Consider the following 18147-nt stretch of genomic DNA (forward strand, 5'->3'; position numbering starts at 1 on the left):
TGTATGCCTGTTGTATGCAGAAGATCTGAGCAGTAATTAGGAAGTAGATGTTCTAAACGTAATGTTCTGTTGTTACTGTCCACTAACAGCCTGCTTTTAGCAGCTGACAACTTGCAGGTTACTCTCCTAGTAGCTCCATTCAGGTTTCTGAGAAGATGAGGCCTCAACATTCATTTGTTTTAAAGCAGAATAGATCAGAACACAATTCAGTTTAAGGAAAAAAAAAAAAAGTGAGTGACGAAACAAACTGAAGGTGCTGCTCTGTTAGTTGATAACTCACTGGAGGCTTCTTCTGTTTAAAATACTCTTTATTTTTTCGCTCTTAAGAGTATATGTGTGGGAACTACACACAAGCACTGCTCTAGCTCAAGAAATGTAAGGAATAAGTATGAAGTATAATGTAGCAAATCTTGTATTATTACTTTTGATTTCACAGGTACTTTAGTGGAAAAATGTGATGGCTATCTGGATGTTATAGTTCAACAGAACTGCTGTTTGTGCTGCTATATGATGTGAACAAATCTAACTAACCCAGTGGTTTTTGGTACATGTGCACACATTTGCATATGTGTGTATGTTTGTTCTGAAATATAACCCAAATACAATATTTATGCCCTGCTTGAAAAGAACAGCTGGTAAATCTTGCCAACTGCCAAGGAATAAACTGACAAAATAGGTAGCAACTTTCATCCTCTGATTATGTAGCAATATCTGTATCTACAGCAACAAAGAAACCGATCAGCTGTCTGCTGTTATACTTGACACTAGGATATGACAGGGATCCTAAACAAGGTTTGTTGTATTGATTTTGCTGTTGGGTGTTGGATTTGCAATGTATTTGAACATAAGGAATGTGAAATTGCTCTTTCCTATCCAATAACATCTAATCGGACTGTTACTTCTCAAGGAATGCGCCTGTGTTATCCAACCATGCAGGAGCCCAGATGATAATATAGGAATATGAGCTATATAAAATCCGTTATTGTGCCATCACTGTTTCTGTTGACTTCGTGTTTTTTCTTGTGTAGAAAGAAAATCCCATTTTTTTTTTTTAATCAGGTTATCATGAGCATGGCTCTTGAATCTGAACAGTCTTGGTCACATTGCCTGTAGGTGGGTTATAGCACTATTAAGCTAGGCTGTCATTCTGGCTTATATTTGTTCAATTTAGCACCAGGAACAAATGTTTGTTTTGCTTGTCATTGCTGTTTCCTTTTAAACAAGGAACAACCAGCCCATCAAAACAAAACAAAAAACAGCCTCAACTTGTACTGGAAACAGTAAACACAAGTTTCCTAGAATATTCAGATAGTTAATAAAATTTGTGTGACTTGGTATTTTTAAAATATGTAAACTTGTACAACTCTAAATTGATGATGTTAGACACTAGTAAGAGAACTGCATTGATATCAAACTGATAGATGCAAAGTCTGCACCTGAAGATTGGGGTAGATTTTGACACTGTTATTATTTCCTTCACCTCTCATGGTCTATAAAACTAGCTGTATCCTTCTGATGTCTCATAAATTTGATCTGGGAAATCATCTTTAAATCCTGAAGATCTAAAATATTTCTAAAATAGAATTTTATTTGTCCCGGATTTTGGCCGTGTTAATGTAATGCTTTTACACTTCAAGGCAAACAATGCACTGTTGCTTTTTCAAATGAAATGTGAGTGGATGCATAGTACTTTAAATTCCTGTGAAAACAGGATATAAATTTATTGAATTGCTCTGTATAGTACAGATAGCTGTCAGTCATAAGGCAATAAATGTGAGAAGGCAGCATCTTCAGACTTAAAATTTATTTTTTTTTTTTGTGTATGTATGGTAAAAGTGCTTGAATCTGGTTGTTTGCCTACCAAGTAAGTAAAACAACCATTGTTAAGCAATTGGACAAACCCACATCTAAACCTTCAGCTGAACACTTTGGCATTGATCTTTCTTCATTTGAGTTTAAGTTGAAAGTGCTCAGAACCTCACAGCATCAGGCTGTTGTAGAACAAAATAGTTATTGACAAGTTTCATCCTGAGTATTGTGATTCAGTTGGTACGTGGCTTGCTTTGGAAAAGAAAATTCTTTCTTCTCTGGTGATATACTGCTATTCACAGCTGTCTCAGACAAAAGAAGGACAAGAGGCAAAGTAAGCGCATAGCAGGCAGCCTGTCTGTAGCAGTGAATTTTACCTGAAATATACATATTAGCTAAGTCTTTAAAATGTTTTGTTCTACTGAAAAGGAGTCTTTGGTTTAGAGAAATTGACGTGTTAATAGACTTCATGTATTTCACAGCAGATTTCAAGTTGTCTTCAAGCTCATAAGTAGAATGCAGGTGAAAAAATTGTTTTCTTTCTGTCTTAAATTTTGTTTGTTTCAGATGTTGTTTTTACTCCCTCTCACTCGTACAAAAGCTGATGTGGCAGTAGGAATGTGTTTTCTAAGTACACAATACTTCCAGAGGCCCATCATTAATAGTAATGGCCACTTTTTTTCCCCTGGAGCAAGACATCTCTCTCTCTTTTTTTTTTTTTTTTTTTTAAAATCTTGCCTTAGTTTGCACCTCTGCGGTAAACCTCATTCTAGTATCAAAGTAACACAGTAGGATAGGTGGGAGTTGGGAAAACCTGTTTTTTTTTTTAGAGAGTTTCATCACGGACCAATGATAATGAAATGTTATAGTATGAATGCTTTACAGATTTCTCAACTATGTAAGGCATCCATTTATTGTTTTTTATACCTGAAAGCAAGATAGTAAAATGATGTGAATGAAACCATTAGGCAACTCTAGCTGAGTGGCTTTGTATTAGATTCCACTTAAACAGTCTAGGAAACATTATTTTTTATAGGACTACTAGTTGCTGTTGTATGGACACAACAAATCTCTATTTGTGCAGTGGAAGTCACCATTTTCAGTGCTGGATGGTGTGGTGTGAATCTTGGCTCTGATCTTTGCTTTTGCTAGTTATATGAAATTAATCTTAACAGCTGAGTTAATTGGAAGGAAAAATGACATCAAAACCAGAAATAAGCCTAATGAAGTCCATTAAGTAATTTAATGATTACACAATACTCATTTAAATTCAGGAGTTCTTCAATCCAAAATTAATTTTTGCTGTCTTTGTACTCTTTAAACACATTTATTATTGAGGTGAGGAATAGTTCTCATTTCTGGTTGTCATTCTGCCTTTTGTTATTACGAAAAGAATGTTACATTTGAGTAAATGCATATGGCCATTATTAACCTTTTAATTGTAACTGTTCAGTGTAGAGATTACTGCAGTTTAATGGACTTAACAATAGCAATCTAACCAAAAGCAAGAATTAAATGAGTCAAAATGTTTGAATAGAAGACCTGAAGTGTTTCCATTTGAATAATCAAGGGCAGACTTTTGGATGACCTCTAGTAGCTGTTATCTTGAGGGTACAGATTTTTTTTTCCTTTATATGTAGCATCATGCACAATACTGTGATTCACATTGTCCCATTGTCAATCTGTTTCTATTCTGTAGCTTTAGTACTATTTTTCTACACCTTTTCTAAATTGAGATGGGAAGACTGTCACACAGTTTCTGCAACTATAGAATTTTTGTAACGCTCCAGAGCTTGGTGCAAAATCATGACCAAGCCAGTATTTTACAATGCAGCATGAATTCATTGTTGCGCACCATGACATTAACTGATTGCTGGTTAAACATCTGTAGCAGTAAATGTTTCATTCCCCATGGATCTTGGATACCCCAGACGGGTAAGTGCTTGTTTCTCATCCAAGCTATCAGTTGTCCTTTTTCACAAATTCTGCTTTAGATGTTTTGCTTTAGAACATCAGCAGAAAGTTGAGCTGAAATACTTAAAGACAAAATTTTGATCTAGGAAGACCTGGCTGAAAGAGAAATTGAGACAAGGTTTTTTTGAACAGTTTTTCCCTGCATTCTTTCTCCCTCCAAATAATAAGGATAAGCAGGGAAAAAAAGGCTATCCTTACCTTTTTACCTCCACAGATTCTGCGTTTTTTTTTCTTTTTTAGAGGAGTACAGTGTAGAAATGACAGATGCATTAAACAAGATGAAATTGCTTGTTCACTGTCATATTGGATTCTGTGGCAGAAATGGAGAGGAAAACGAGTGAGTCTTGTCATTCAATTCCATCTGATGTGTGAACATAATAGTAAATAAATGTAATAGTAAATACTAAGAGGAACTGAATTATCAAAATAAGTGAATAAAATATTTCTATCCTCCTCCAGCAGTCAAGAGTGCTGTAAATATATTTATTTTATGTAAATACAACACAGAGAAATACTGATTTTACAACACTGAGAGAATCATTTGTATGGATAATGCTCTTGAATTTTTTAAAACAATAACAGAAAATCCCATAAGCAAACCAGGACTATAGTTACAAAAAACTACAAAAGTAATAAGAAAAAAGTGTTCTGGAAATGCAACAGTTCGACAAGGATGAAAAGCAATGTGAATATACAAAGTGCTAGTGCAGCTTGAGGAGAAGAGTTTTTACTTAATTCAGCAGTAGAGAAAGTATTTGTGCGAGAACTTCATCCCCAGAACTGAGGCAAGGGGTAATCTTATTTTCTGTGCAGTGCTAGATTTCACATGGATGATTTTGGTCTGTTTAATCCCTGTGCACTGCTCATTAAGAAGCTGTGGTGGAAAAATCTCTTGAGTAAGGACTCTAAAGTTTCCCTGAGGGAGCAGTCTGGTGGAATGCTCTTTATTTAAGGTACCCAAAGTTACCTGAAATCTCACCTTGCCCCTATAGTAGTTACAGTTTTTCAAGCATAACAATTTTAAGATTTTGTGTTACGTTTTCCAGTAGACATATATGGGATCAATCTGCCCAACTGTATACCATATTTCATACTATGAAGAATCACCTTTGTATTGAAGTAGATAAGATGAAATTTTAAGGTCATTCATACAAGACCAAACATAATGATGATATTTAAAATACATTCAAGTTTTAGATTACGTATTTGTAGAAAGTAGACTGAGTAACTGTTGGGTTACTTACTTATTTTCATCTTCTTTGTTGGTTATATGTACCAACATGTACACTTAATGCCACATGCTGTTAGGTGATGATTTTTTTGTATAAATGAATAGCCACTTTTTAAAAGGTGATGTTTATCATCTCAGTTTAAATTTTCTCTACGTCTAATATGAACATCAATAGAGCATTCTCTGTAAAATATACCCAATGCCGAATGACAAATTTGAAGCTACGTAGCTATTAATAACTACTAATCAGAGAAACTGGCTCTCTTCTTCCTTGTAACTTACCTGGCAAAAGAGTCATAATTTAGTATGTAGATACTCAGAATCATTTCTTGAAAAAAAATTAGTGGTTTTAAGTTGTCATAATACATAATAAAAATATTAAGTAAAATGGTTTTGTTGCCTCAGCTATTTGTGTCCATGCGTGGAAGAGCGAAACATGGTTGGGGGCGGAAAGAAAATAAGCTAGGATGTAGCTTTCTGAACACTGTTTAAATACTGTTAAATAATGTTCATTCAGTTATTGGTAGGACTTTTATTAAGCTAAGTGTTAGAGAATTTTTTTATTAAGTTTTCATTTTAATGTTCTAAATAGGACTTAAAAATGTAATTTCTTATTCAAATCTTTTTAAAATCATTCTTTTTAGTAGAACTCTAACTGTAACTTGAAGGCAGGTGTACAGAGGTAGCATAACCTCTGTCCTTTGTTCGCTGCTGGAGACAAGATGTTAAATTCTGTCTGTGCCTGCTTCTCTTAAGTTTTTATCCTAAGGAAATCATTTCAGTGGAAATTGCACCAGATAACTGTGTAACTTCCCCATGCAAAATTTAACTGTTTATTTTTGATTAAAAAATAAAATTTAAACACTTAAGAAACCAAGTTTCATTTGATTCCTATTCTCAGGAATACTTAAGCTGTTTATTTTTCAAATATACGTTCTGTGGAGCTGTTTCTGAATTTACAATATATGCTGTATTATACATGCTTATATAAGGAACCTTGCATTATAACATCTTTTATTTCCTCGTTTCTTGCCAAAATATATTTTCATATAATTGCATGAAGACAATAGAAAATTGCAGGTTACAGCATGGTCCCTTTGTTTAACAACCTGTGTTGATCATTAAGCTTTCTGTATATTTGAAAAGAAATGAATCAAAATCAAATTAGCGCATTTTACTGAGGGGGGAAAAAAAGACATGTTTCTATTGTAATGTCTCATTGCCTTTCAGTTCAGTTTGGGGTAATATGTATTTTGATGTTGGTAGAATTAGTTTAGACCCTACTTGGTTACATGAAATTAGCATCTTCAGATTTCTATCGGCCTTTCATACTGGAGCTCGTAATGGTTCTACTGTGCAAATTTTGACTGAGTTTTCTGTGATAGGTCATTGATTTGTACCAGTCAGTAACACTCAGAGCAATATTTCAGTATTACCACCAATTTATGAACACATACAAAATTAACAGGGAGAACATTGTGTTATTTCACTTACGTAGTTGCCAGTATGCTGGCTCTTACCTAAATTTTAAATAAACTAGTTAGCTTTGTGCTTAAAAGTTGTAGCTCCCTTGTAGTTTAATAATTTGGGATATTTTTTTAGTATGTGATTTTTATATGTATTTCATTTAGAAAACAAACAAAACCCCCAAACCATAAAGCCCGTCATGCTCTGTGTTAGATCTGAGTAATACCCTCTGGTACCTGTTGAAGAGATTTGCATGCATAAGTCAGAAAGGAATACGAGCAAGAAAATATATGAGAAGTAATATGAATGTGAGTTCTGGAAGAACATATTTAGCATCTGTCCTCTCTAGTGCTTCCAGCTAATTTGTGCGTTCACTAATGAGAAACTTGTGGTCTCCATAGCAACCATTCCATTTTGCCCCATCATTTTCTAATATGGAGAATTTTAACAGAAAAATAAAATACCTCTTACTTGCTCTTTCCCTTCTCCTTGCCTATGCCCTTATCTCGGAAATCTGTGCAGGACAGTTTGGCTAGTGGTGCTGCTCTTCTTGGGTTGCTTGGTAGGAGTCAGAGTGCTTGCTGCCTGTAAGTGTGCAGGAAACTTTTATAAGTTCTGGTCAGTGCTTGGCCTGGGCATTCGAAGAGAAATGGGATAGCTACTGTGCATCTCATCCAAATGAATTTAATATTTTAGGGATAAGTTGTAGTTAATAAGCGAACCCTATTCACCTACCCGATGTCAAGTGTTCATAATATCCTATTTTCACAACAGACTGGTGGCTGTCTTTTATTGGTCTTGCCATTGCTTTTCTCCATGAGTAATAAAGAATTTTGACCCACCCATACTGTCTGTAAATCTTAATTCCACAAAACCAGAATCTGATCTCATGTTCTGAATCCTGCTGAATTGCTTTGGTTCAGTTTACGCTTGGTTTTTGTATTGTAGTGATGTGATGACTATTCTTACCTTCAATTGTGGTGATGAGTGTTTTTAATGTATATTTCTATCAGTACAAGTTCTCAGGAAAACATTTATATCAATATGAGAAGGTGATAAGCTAGTATGTATTTTCATGTATCTTTTCCAACACAGGAAATCTAAATACACAAGGTTCTGTTTAAATAAGAAAAGAGTTTCATCTTCATTTGGGCTTGTGCCTGACATACTCCAAATGCTCTTAAAGAAGCACAGCTTCTAAGACTAGCTAAGGAAGGGCACCATCCCTCTGTTTTGGAAGCACGTGCCATCTGCAAGAGCCCAAGTTTTTTTGCAGCATCCCTCAAGTTTCCTTAAATTCTGCCTGTGATCAAAAGAGAAACGATGACACTCAACTGAATTTGTTTGTGCAGCCTTAATTTACCCTTTTGACTTCCTTTTTCATGTGGAAGATTACCTTATGAAGACCCAAACCTGAATTTTGAGGTCTGCTTCCCTACCCTGGTATCCCAGGTGTAGCAGAAATGCTAAGTCACAGCCTGAAGCAGTGATGGAGCACCTGGTGGGAAGGCAGGGCCCACCCAGGGGAGCTCAGGTGCATGCAATGTACCTGAGTGATGGAAGGGGTGGAGCCAGGATCCACCTCTTCCCAGACCTCATTTAAGGGTTGGCAGTGGAGGCAAAGGTATCTTGGTGGAGATTGCTGTGTACCTGAGGCCTTCCAAGGGTAAGCAGATTTTTTTTTCCTTTGTTTCTGTGTTTGTGGCTGCTGCATTTGAACATCTCCTTGCTTGCTGCTGCTTGGGACTTTGCTACTCCACTGCTCCTTATCCTCTGATCTGTCTGCTAGATGGAGTCTCCTAATCTAGCTGTCCTGCTTTGTGTGGGACATTGGACTATGCAGTGTGGGCTGAATCACTGGACTGTTTCTTCCAACCAGCGCTTCTAAACCAAATCCCCAAGCATCTCCTATTTATATGTTTCTGTGTACTACTATCTTCTAATGCTCCAGAGGCTTTTTTTTTTCTTTCTGTGAGAACTGTGGTACCTGGAGTTCTACCTTTGAGTGTGCTGAAAGCAGGTGTTCAGAAAGGCGATTTAGGACATTTAAAATGTAATCAGAAACTCAAGGAAAGAAACAGCTGGTGAAATAATGGGGTTGCAAAACAGATAAGCCTCAGTGCCTAGAATGAAATGATTTGGAGAAGTTGCAAGAAACCTTTCAATGAGCCTCTCTGGAGCAGCCTGTCAGATCAGCTCAATTGATGATGACTCTGTTTGTATTTGATAGTTTTACTTTCCTGTCTCCCTACAGGAGGTGCTAGAAGTTTAATACAGCAGGTGTTTCTTCTGTACTATGTGCTTGCTTTTCTATTTTTTTTTGGAAGTTCCAAGCTTTTAGTTATTTTTTTCTTTTGCCTTTAAGGCCAGCTTAATTAATTTGAAACCTCACTTAAAAGTTGAGCATACAACCACTCTTTCTTGTTTCAGTTTTCTGGGAGTGCTCTGTTTGCACTTGTTTGACCCTGGTTGTTAAACTTGTCTAGCACACTGTCAGCATAGCCTTGCTTCTTGATGGCTGCAAACTTAGTTGCTTTCAAGGAGAAATATTTCCCTACAGTCCTAAAAAAGAGTTCTCAGAAATTTGCTCCCATATTACAGATGTGTTTTTTTTTTATGTAGGTAGTTCAAATCTGTTGTTACTCCTTTATTAGTTTTTCACATTTCTCTTGCCACTGTATTTGTTTGTTTTCACTTGTTTTTTTCTTATGTCCTCCTGACCTGGCAGTCAGCACCTCTACTAAATTTTGATGTTATTCTATGTGCTTGCTTTGGGCAATGTGAATTTTGTTGCACATCCCCTTCTGTTTAATTGCTGCACAGGTGACAGCAAAGCTGAGTGAGTGCTGCAGTGAGCAGGATGAGCAGGTGATACAGGGTCACAGGACGTCTGCCAGATGCCCTGTTCCTAAGACTGCTGCTGCTGACAGCACTGCTGGTGGAATGACTGCAGTTGCTTATTGTCAACCCAGCTGCAAAAAACACTGAAAATGGGAATATTTTTTCATAGCTCTTGTTGGAATATTTTAAGACACAGAGCTGTGTGCGTATGTGTTCAGCTATACTACTTAAATCCCAAGAATACCCAGCAGATGGCAGTTTGATCAAATATGTAGTGATTGGATTTTACATGGGGCTCTGAAAAGCTTTAAATATTTATCCAAATTCAATGAAACTCTGCTTATCAAATCATATGCTTACAGTTCTTTCAATTTATTGAAACAACATTAAACTGGTAGTCTAGCTTCCCGTAGTGTTTGAGTGTATAAAAATGAATATTTTGAGTTTTGACTTAAAGCCATGGACTGAAGCTGAAACTTTTTTCCACTCCTTGCAGAAAATTGAGGCAAAAATCACTTGGTTTGAAAGCCCAAATTGCACAGTCCTCTTATGTCTCCTCTGTAGTGGAAGTGCTAAGTCATGGCTTGAAGCAGTGATGGAGCACCTGGTGGAAAGACAGGGCCAACCCAGGGGAGCTCAGGTGCATGCATTGTACCTGAGTGATGGAAGGGGTAGAGCCAGGATCCAACCCTTCCCAGACCTCATTTAAGGGTTGGCAGTGGAGGTGAGGGTATCTTGCTGGAGATCCCAGCATTCCTGAGGACTTCCAAGGGTAAGCAGACTTTTCCCTTTATGTCTGTGTCCACGGCAGCTCCACTGAGCACCTCCTCACTTGCTGCAGCCTAGGACTTTGCTATTCTGCGATCATTGCTATGCTCGTTGCTGTGCTCTCTATTGCTTATAGCATTACACTCCTCATACACTGTATTTATGAACAGTGTCTTTTTGTACAAGAAACCATCGATGTCGGGGATAGCTAGAAAGCTGTATGCGTAGACGAGGTGTTAAATCTTACATGTATATAGGTTGCACTGAAAGTAATGCCTCCTACTTATTTCCATGGAAATGACAACCAATACAAAGAGTGCAATAACACTATTTGATAGAGCAAATTCTCAGCTACAAAACACTATTTATTTTCAATACAATCTCCACCATTAGTACTATGCATTTTAGGCAGGCTCTTGTTCATTGCTGTCAGCTGCCCTTGTCAAAATCTGTACCAGCAGAGGTGACCAGCTTCACCACTGCTGAAATGCACTGCCTCACTGTGCTCGCATCCACTGCTTGGTCTCCATAAATATTCAGCAAGTGTTGATGAATGTCAGTGGGTGCCATTTTTCTGCATGGATGAATTCGGTGACACACCTCTACTTCATCCCCACTCCCATGTAAGAAACTATTTTGTCAGGCTGCCTCTCTGCTTTCATCAGTCACATGGCAACAGAATGTGATGGAATATTGGTGGGAAGGTTCAAACTCTACTGCCATACCACCAACATCCACCTCTGATGTTGTGGGCCAACATAATACAAAAGAAGGCATTACTTTGAGAGCAACCCTCATATACCAACAGATTTGTATATATAAAGAGATATAAATGATACTATTTAAAAGCAATAAACTAACCACTGCCTGTGCATCTCTAATATACTCTGAAATTTCTTTATATCATAGTTCTATAGTTCTATAGTTGAGCAGAGGTAAGCAAGATAAGTGTGTTAAAGATTTTATATAAGAAAAGTTTTCACTGCAACACGTAGTTAAATGCAGAAAAGAAGACTGTTTTTGGAAGCTTCCAAAAATTGTCCATACAGAACAATAGTTTTAGAATAACTTATGGTATTTTAAAGCAGTAAATGTTCATCAAGCCTAATTAACTAAGGCTTTAAGATGCAAATCTATTTTCTTGGATTCTGAGTTTCTTTCCAGTAAGCACTTTATTTCAATATATTTTTGTTCAAAGTTCCTTAAATGTTTGAATATTTAAATGGGATGGGGAATGAATGGAACCCCTGAAGCAGGAATATGGGTTGAACTTTATCTGGAGGGGACATGTCTTATGTAATGGTTATCATCATCGGCTCTTGCAACCATCCCTCACCTATGACTTGAATCATTCAAATACAGTTTCCAAGGACAGAGATTTAATACTTGTCACCAAAGAAACCAGCAACATGAGCTGACTGAATTTTCTCATTCTTGTTTTGTTTACTGTTATTTCAGTATGATTGCTAGCCAGGCCAAATATTATTGGTTGTTTTTTTTGTGTTTGTAGTTTGGGTTTTCTGGGGCATGACTAGAAACAACCAGTTGCACCTTCTAGTACTCCGTTACGTGGTTGACTTCATGCTAGATGATAGATCACTAGAATAAAAATATATTCAGAGAAAACTGTGCAATTTTTTATTTTTTACTACTAAATCCAATAGTTCCTATCTAAATGTAAAGAAGACTCTAATATTTATGCAATGCTTTTGTTTTTCTTTATTGGGTTTTCCCTATCATGAGAACACTTCCAAATGCTGCTATTTTGCTGGCAATTTTTTTGCTTTGTACAGGGGGGACTTTAAATCCTTTTAAGTGAAAAGAAATACCTTGTTTGTACTAACAAATGCCTAAACTGCATCAACATTGTATTTTCTCTTACACTCCTGTCCTTTCTTTTGGCACAAGAGACGTTAGTACCTATTATGCAAGTCTTAGATGGCTGCACAGCCTGTGCCTTATGTTTTCTGTTAGTCCTGCAGAGTTCCAGGGGGTGGGAGGGAAGGGTTTCATCACTGAAATACACACAGCAAAGTAATATGATCAGACTCAAACCTGACACACTGAGTAATCTGTAATATGCTAACATTTCAGTATCATGTTAGTATTGCATTAGACTAATATGACATTAATACAAAATGACAGGAAAAATGACTAATACAATAAGACTTTCATATATTACTTTAGGGCTGCCATATCTGTCCTTTTTAATTCACCTGAAACTGTGCTTGAATGCCAAGTGAGAGTTGCATCTAGAACGGAGCTGTGGAAAAGGACCATTTTAGGAAGGAGGGCATTTCAAATATTGTGTAACAGCTAACATGGAAACAATTTTACTACATGTGAGTTTTACCTGCTAAGAATGATGGCAGTTTTCCTAAAAGGATATGATGCAGTGGTAGGCTGCAATTTATTTGAGCTATTGGAATCTGCGATGATGACTGAATGGGATTTGTTTTCAATTTTAAATTGATGGCAAAACATAATTTCAGCAGAAGGTTTGAGAATACTGCCCTATTTGTCTGGAAGCTCAGACATGATGGACAGATCGATTCTAATAAGTGTGTTGATGTTTTGAACAATCCTGTTAACTTCCTAATTCCTAAATGACAAGTCCATACAAGGAGAACTTGTCATCTAGTAAGATTTTATTTATAAATTGGTAAATATCTTACTCCAAAAAGCCTTCATGCTGAGATTCAGTGGGGTGATTGGGATGTAAAATGAAAGTCCACTGGAAAAGACCTGTGTTCTACTTCGGATATGTAGCTACTGATTTTTGCTCCTGCTATAGACTATAGAGAGAAACAATAGCATTTATATGTTCAAATCATTAAGTTAGATTTTTAAATCTTCTTCCTTTACTTTCTTGTTTATATACAAAGTACATTTCCTAGTCAGTTTCTCAACATTAACTTAAAAGTTAGTGAATTAATCTTGTTTTGTTCTCTTACCTAAAACACTTATTTGTTGAATATGTAGTATAATGGTCACATAACAGTTATGGTAGTGCTGTAGGTTAAACTCAGGTTTCATAAATGGATGGCAAAATATTCTTCACGATGTGGAGTTTGTAGGTATGATTCATAGGTACTGAGTTCATAGGTAGGATTTTGGAAGTTAGATGGATCTTAGCTTGATTTTAGTCAAACCCATGGTACCATTTTACTGTATTGTTCATTCCTTCAGGAATGAGACTAAAATAAAATGCAGATTTTAATACTGTACCTGCTGCTGAGTAGTTCTTAATGTAGCTTGAAATGCACTGCATATGTAAATTGTAGGAGAGCTGATCCACTTGGAGAGCTTATTTGGAACCTTGCCATGCTTAATGTATTGGACAGTTCAAAGCTCAAGATTTAGGACAGATGTTTGTCTAAGTTACTCTTAGAGATTAGAAATGATATAGCCTCTGCCATCTCCCCAGGCAATCTCTTCTGGTCTTTATTAATAGAAGGGTTTTTGTTCACATTTAAGCTGATGCTTTCTCATTGTAATTTAAACCCATTACTAGTCCTGTTCACGATGGGCATGGAGAACAGATTATTTTCTTCTTCTTTGTAGCAGTAGGGGGTTATAAATGTGTCCTTTTTGTACAGAAACTTCAGGTGAGAGTTTGGGAACCCTGCAGTCCTATTCTTGTATAGTGCCTATGTGAAACTACAGGGAAGTATCTTTATGCTGTTCTCATCAATATGTAAACTATGATTCACTGCTCAGCATGGAGACACTCATGAGACAGTGGTGAAAATTAATGTGTATTATCACTGCTAGCATTTTAACAGGGGGCTGTCCATAGTTATTTCTTAGCCTGACAACCCTTCTCAAGAATGGGAAGACTGGAGAATGGAGACTAAGTGTTTTTCTCGTCTTCCCAGGTAAGTAATTTGTTAGCAGTGAATAATGTGGCAAAATGTACTTTGGGTCAGGTCTGTTAGAATATCTTTGAGACTTGTTTTAAAACCAGCTGAGGTAGGAAATCTTTTTCACGAATTATAGCATAGTCTTGTAGTCAGTTCACATAGGAAGCAAAAGGATAAATCTGCAAACCTTTACGAAGGAAGCTAGTTATTTCCAAAGCAGCAAATCAGTAGTTTTTAACTAGGTGTTGAGGTCTTCCTGAGATTCTCTAGCAGTCACTCAGTCATTCTGCAACTGTTGACAAGCTAGAGAATCCTGCAAGTCACTGCTATTTTACATTAAAAAAAAAAAAAAAAATAGAAAAGGTGCATAGATATTGCTTGTGTCTACTTCAGAGCTTGTAGTTGCCAAATTCCAGGCTGATTCTCTGCCATGTTACTCATAAGAACAAGTTGGATGCACCATAGCAAAGCCACCGGTAGAGTTGAGATCAGAAATAAGTCAAATAGGGATTAACAATCCAGAGGCAGTAACCGTTAAGCAAGAAGTGGGTATGTGAACTATGGCAGGGGATGAGGAAAAAGGTTTGGTACATTACTATGGAACAACTTGTGAATTCAAGTTTTAATGTTCATTGTGCAGGATGCGACCTAAATTACGTATTTGTTAGACCCACTTCATATGGGGTAATGGCTTTACACAAACTTTCCATTGTTGAAATCAGAGGAACAAAGTTCATTAAAGTAGTATATAGAAGAGAGAGAGTGGTCTACCTCTGTGTGGAGGTAGATCCTTCCCAAAGAAAGACATCTTTGTGGAGAATAGAACCACTCTTAAATTTTAATCAAATTCTCTGCATAGTATAGTACTCCCATGACTTTTGAATGTGTCGCTTTCCATGTGATGCCTTTTTCTGAATACTACTTCTGTTTAGCTTCCAATTACATAAATAGCAATATAAAACATGAAGAAAGTCCAGAGATAACAAGATCTAAAATCAGTATTTGAAGGAACAATTTTTCCTATCGTATGTATACAGCTAGTATCATGTAGCAGATAGCTGTTGACTAGAAAGGTATGGCTTGTAAGTTCTTCCACTGTAAGTGTAAAAATCATCTTCTCTCTGGTTAAAATTCTCAATGGATTCTATTATTTGAAAGTCAAAGGCTAATAAGGGCGGACATGTCAGGGTTTGGACTGACTGGTTAATATCTACCAGGATCCTCAAGTGTCTACACTCTGACTGCTTATTGAAAAAGTAAGTATCTGACTCTAAGCAGTGGTAAGATCTCTATTAGAAAAGAAAAATCATGGAAACAGCAAAAGTGAAATTAGTATCACTGAAAACAAATTAATAAACTATTCAAGTCAAAATAAAATGGTTTTGATTTTAAAAAGCCAAATTGATCTAATTATTAGGATAATAAAGTTTTACGATAGTCAGTGAATGCATCTGCAGAGGTATGTTCATTTAATAAAAAGTTCCAAAATAATTACCAAGAAAATAGTGATCTAGCTTATCAACTTAATGTTTTTAATGCAAAAATCAAAATACCTCATGTCAGAGCAATGAACCCTTTTGGAATGAATATTTAAATCCTCATTGTCAGATATAGGCTTCCCAACAGTGATTCATAGTTTCTTCTCAGTATTCTACTTCTGGCTTTAAATATAGAAAACATAGATGTAAAGCCTGAGTACTGGAACTGTATGTGATAACTTCTAATATTTGATATTTTTATGTGAAGTTTGAAATGTGTGGAAATACAGGAGTTGTTCTTTCACGTCTTTTTGTCATAACAGACTTCTAAAACATCTACACAGTTGTACTTTCTCACCTGCTAAAATAACTACATATGTTTGAGTCCTTGCCCTGCTCTACCTCTGCCCAACATGAGAAATTAATTGGATGATTTCTCATTTTTTCTACTTCAAACAAAACTATCTTTCTAAAAAACAAATACCGCAACCCAGCCTATTCTTGTGCACTTAAAGTGCTGTCCTTCCAATTATTGTATTTATTCTGATTTAGTGCTGAGTTAGTTTAATCTGACTTCAAAACAACAAGCTTTTGATGACTATCAGAGAGGAAGAGAAGAGGATGTTAAAATTGTCTTCTATTGCATCTATTAGGAATACTGGGCCCCAGTAGTTTTCTCTTACTTGTCATTTCTTTTTGTTCCTTTAATATTTTTACAGAAACATCTTGCTACGTTTTGTCCAAATGTTCTAGCCTTTGATATCTTCGAAAACTAAATTTTTATTTGATGAAAAGATATTGCAATTTAAGGCATTTGTAAGTACAGTTGCCTTGTATTTTATGCCCAGAAGATAGAGATTAGTGTCTGCTGGTACGAAATGTATGTGCTTGATTGATAGTGGATTACAGTGACTGTCACAGGTTAAAATTATTAAAACTAAGTGTTGGCCAGTGACCATTATTACTACTTCAATATTTTAGTTAGCTATTTATGTCAAAAGCAAAATTTTCATGGAAATAAATTCTCATTTATACCTTTGTAAACTCTCCTGTGACATGTATGTTTATTTATACTTTAAGTGTAACACTTATGTTGACAGTGAGTGATTTATGGTGCCTCTAACTACTTCTTTGCTTTTAACTAGATGATTTGTAAATGATGTGATAATTTCCTGTGTTGTAACTCAGCAACCTCAAATAGAGTTTGAAATGTTTCATTCTAGAATGTTTTTCTGCATGACATGCACAACAACTTTATAGGGATTGAGAGATGTTAAGAATCTCACTCATTTTTCATAAGTAAATAGCTTATTTTTCCATGAGCCAAACTGTTTTTCTTGCAAATGCAGTTGTTTTCTAGTGTCTCACTGATGTTTGAAATGGTAGCAGACCATCATGCTCAGTTAGTTGAATTAACTCCCATAATTCCAACAGAAACCTCACGTCATCTCTAATTCTAATGTGCAGGATCCTGATAAGGAAGCTTCCACTCTCTTTTAGCACTTTTCTACCTTCGTGTCCTCTGGTTAGAAGCGCAGGACACAGTTTGTATTTTCAGAGTGTTCTCTATAACATGTGATTGAAGATGTTCTCTGTAAATGTGATGAACAGACAAAAGACTTTTAATATGTACAGTGACTTTTTTCTTTTTTTACATGTCATTAGATCTGGAAATACTTGAAAATCTGTATTTTGAATTTTGTCAACATTTATTATGGAATTCAGAGAATTGTATGGGTAATAATTTGAAATGACTTGTTTTCATCTTAGGTTGTTATGGCGGGATGTGCTGTCTTCTGGACACTTTGCTAGTTAGCATTGTTAGCCCAGAGAATTAATCTGGCTGGTCTGATAGAAAGGTATTTTGTCTTCTTCCAGCTACAGTAGTCTGTGCATAAAAATGAGGAAAGTTTGAAAAGGCTCGGGATGCTTTTTAATTAAGCTATCTGGTATGGGTAGAAAAACTGCTTTCTGGTATGCAGAGCTTTCACTGAGGCCTTGAGAAGGCTTTTTTGTTCAGAAAACCTATCTGCTTTTGCTAACTGCACAAACTGATAGAAACAACAATCTATTCTCATTGTGAAAGAAAAAATAACTGAATTAGTTTATGGTTCTATAAGACTTAAAGAAAATTTGAGTCTACTAATGCAAGCTGCAAGTGAAGTGACTATTTTTTTCAAGATTAAAGCATAACATTCTGCCTTGCTGATGATTTACGAAAAATCAGACATGTCCAATCCATGGCCTGGTATGGCTTTATGGAATCTAAAGGAAAATTTGTGCTAGAATATGAAGATTAAAAATGGCTAACAAATTTAGTATTTTTTTGTGGATTTGACCATTCCTATAAATGAGTTAAACAAATGTCTTCAAGGTGAAAATCAACTAATTTGTGCTAGTTTCAGATGATAACAGCATTTGAAGTGAAACTTAAATTATGAGAAGCTCAGGTTATGGCAAATAACCTCATGCATTGTTGGCTAAACACAGTCCTGTGAACAGTGAAAAATACACAGCCATGTTTTCTGTTTTGATAAAGGAATTCGGGAATATGTTTCAAGATTCAAAAAAATCGTATTTTTGGTATGTTTATGACTGTTTTCTGTCAACATAAATACCTTTCCTGCGAATTTTCAAATGGAATGTATAGAGTTGCAATCAGACGTTCAACTCAAAAGAAAAATTTGATTACATCTCTTTACCAGTCTTTTGTAAG

At 36.0% G+C, this 18147-nt stretch overlaps 1 long non-coding RNA gene across 4 annotated transcripts in view; it reads left to right on the plus strand.

Moving 5' to 3' along the window:
• The window catches only part of LOC110404546, a 94026-nt gene that overhangs the window by 23907 nt on the left and 51972 nt on the right, over window positions 1-18147 (plus strand). For 2 of the 4 annotated variants that reach the window (XR_002442310.1, XR_002442309.1), the window contains exon 1: window positions 8079-8147. The exons of the other annotated variants lie outside the window; for them this stretch is intronic. This is a non-coding gene — a long non-coding RNA (uncharacterized LOC110404546). Of the gene's footprint in view, window positions 1-8078; window positions 8148-18147 lie in introns of those variants that run through there. 4 annotated transcript variants of the gene reach the window in all.

This window comes from Numida meleagris, chromosome 10 (assembly GCF_002078875.1).
Source record: "Numida meleagris isolate 19003 breed g44 Domestic line chromosome 10, NumMel1.0, whole genome shotgun sequence".
NCBI classification, from domain to species: Eukaryota; Metazoa; Chordata; class Aves; order Galliformes; family Numididae; genus Numida; species Numida meleagris.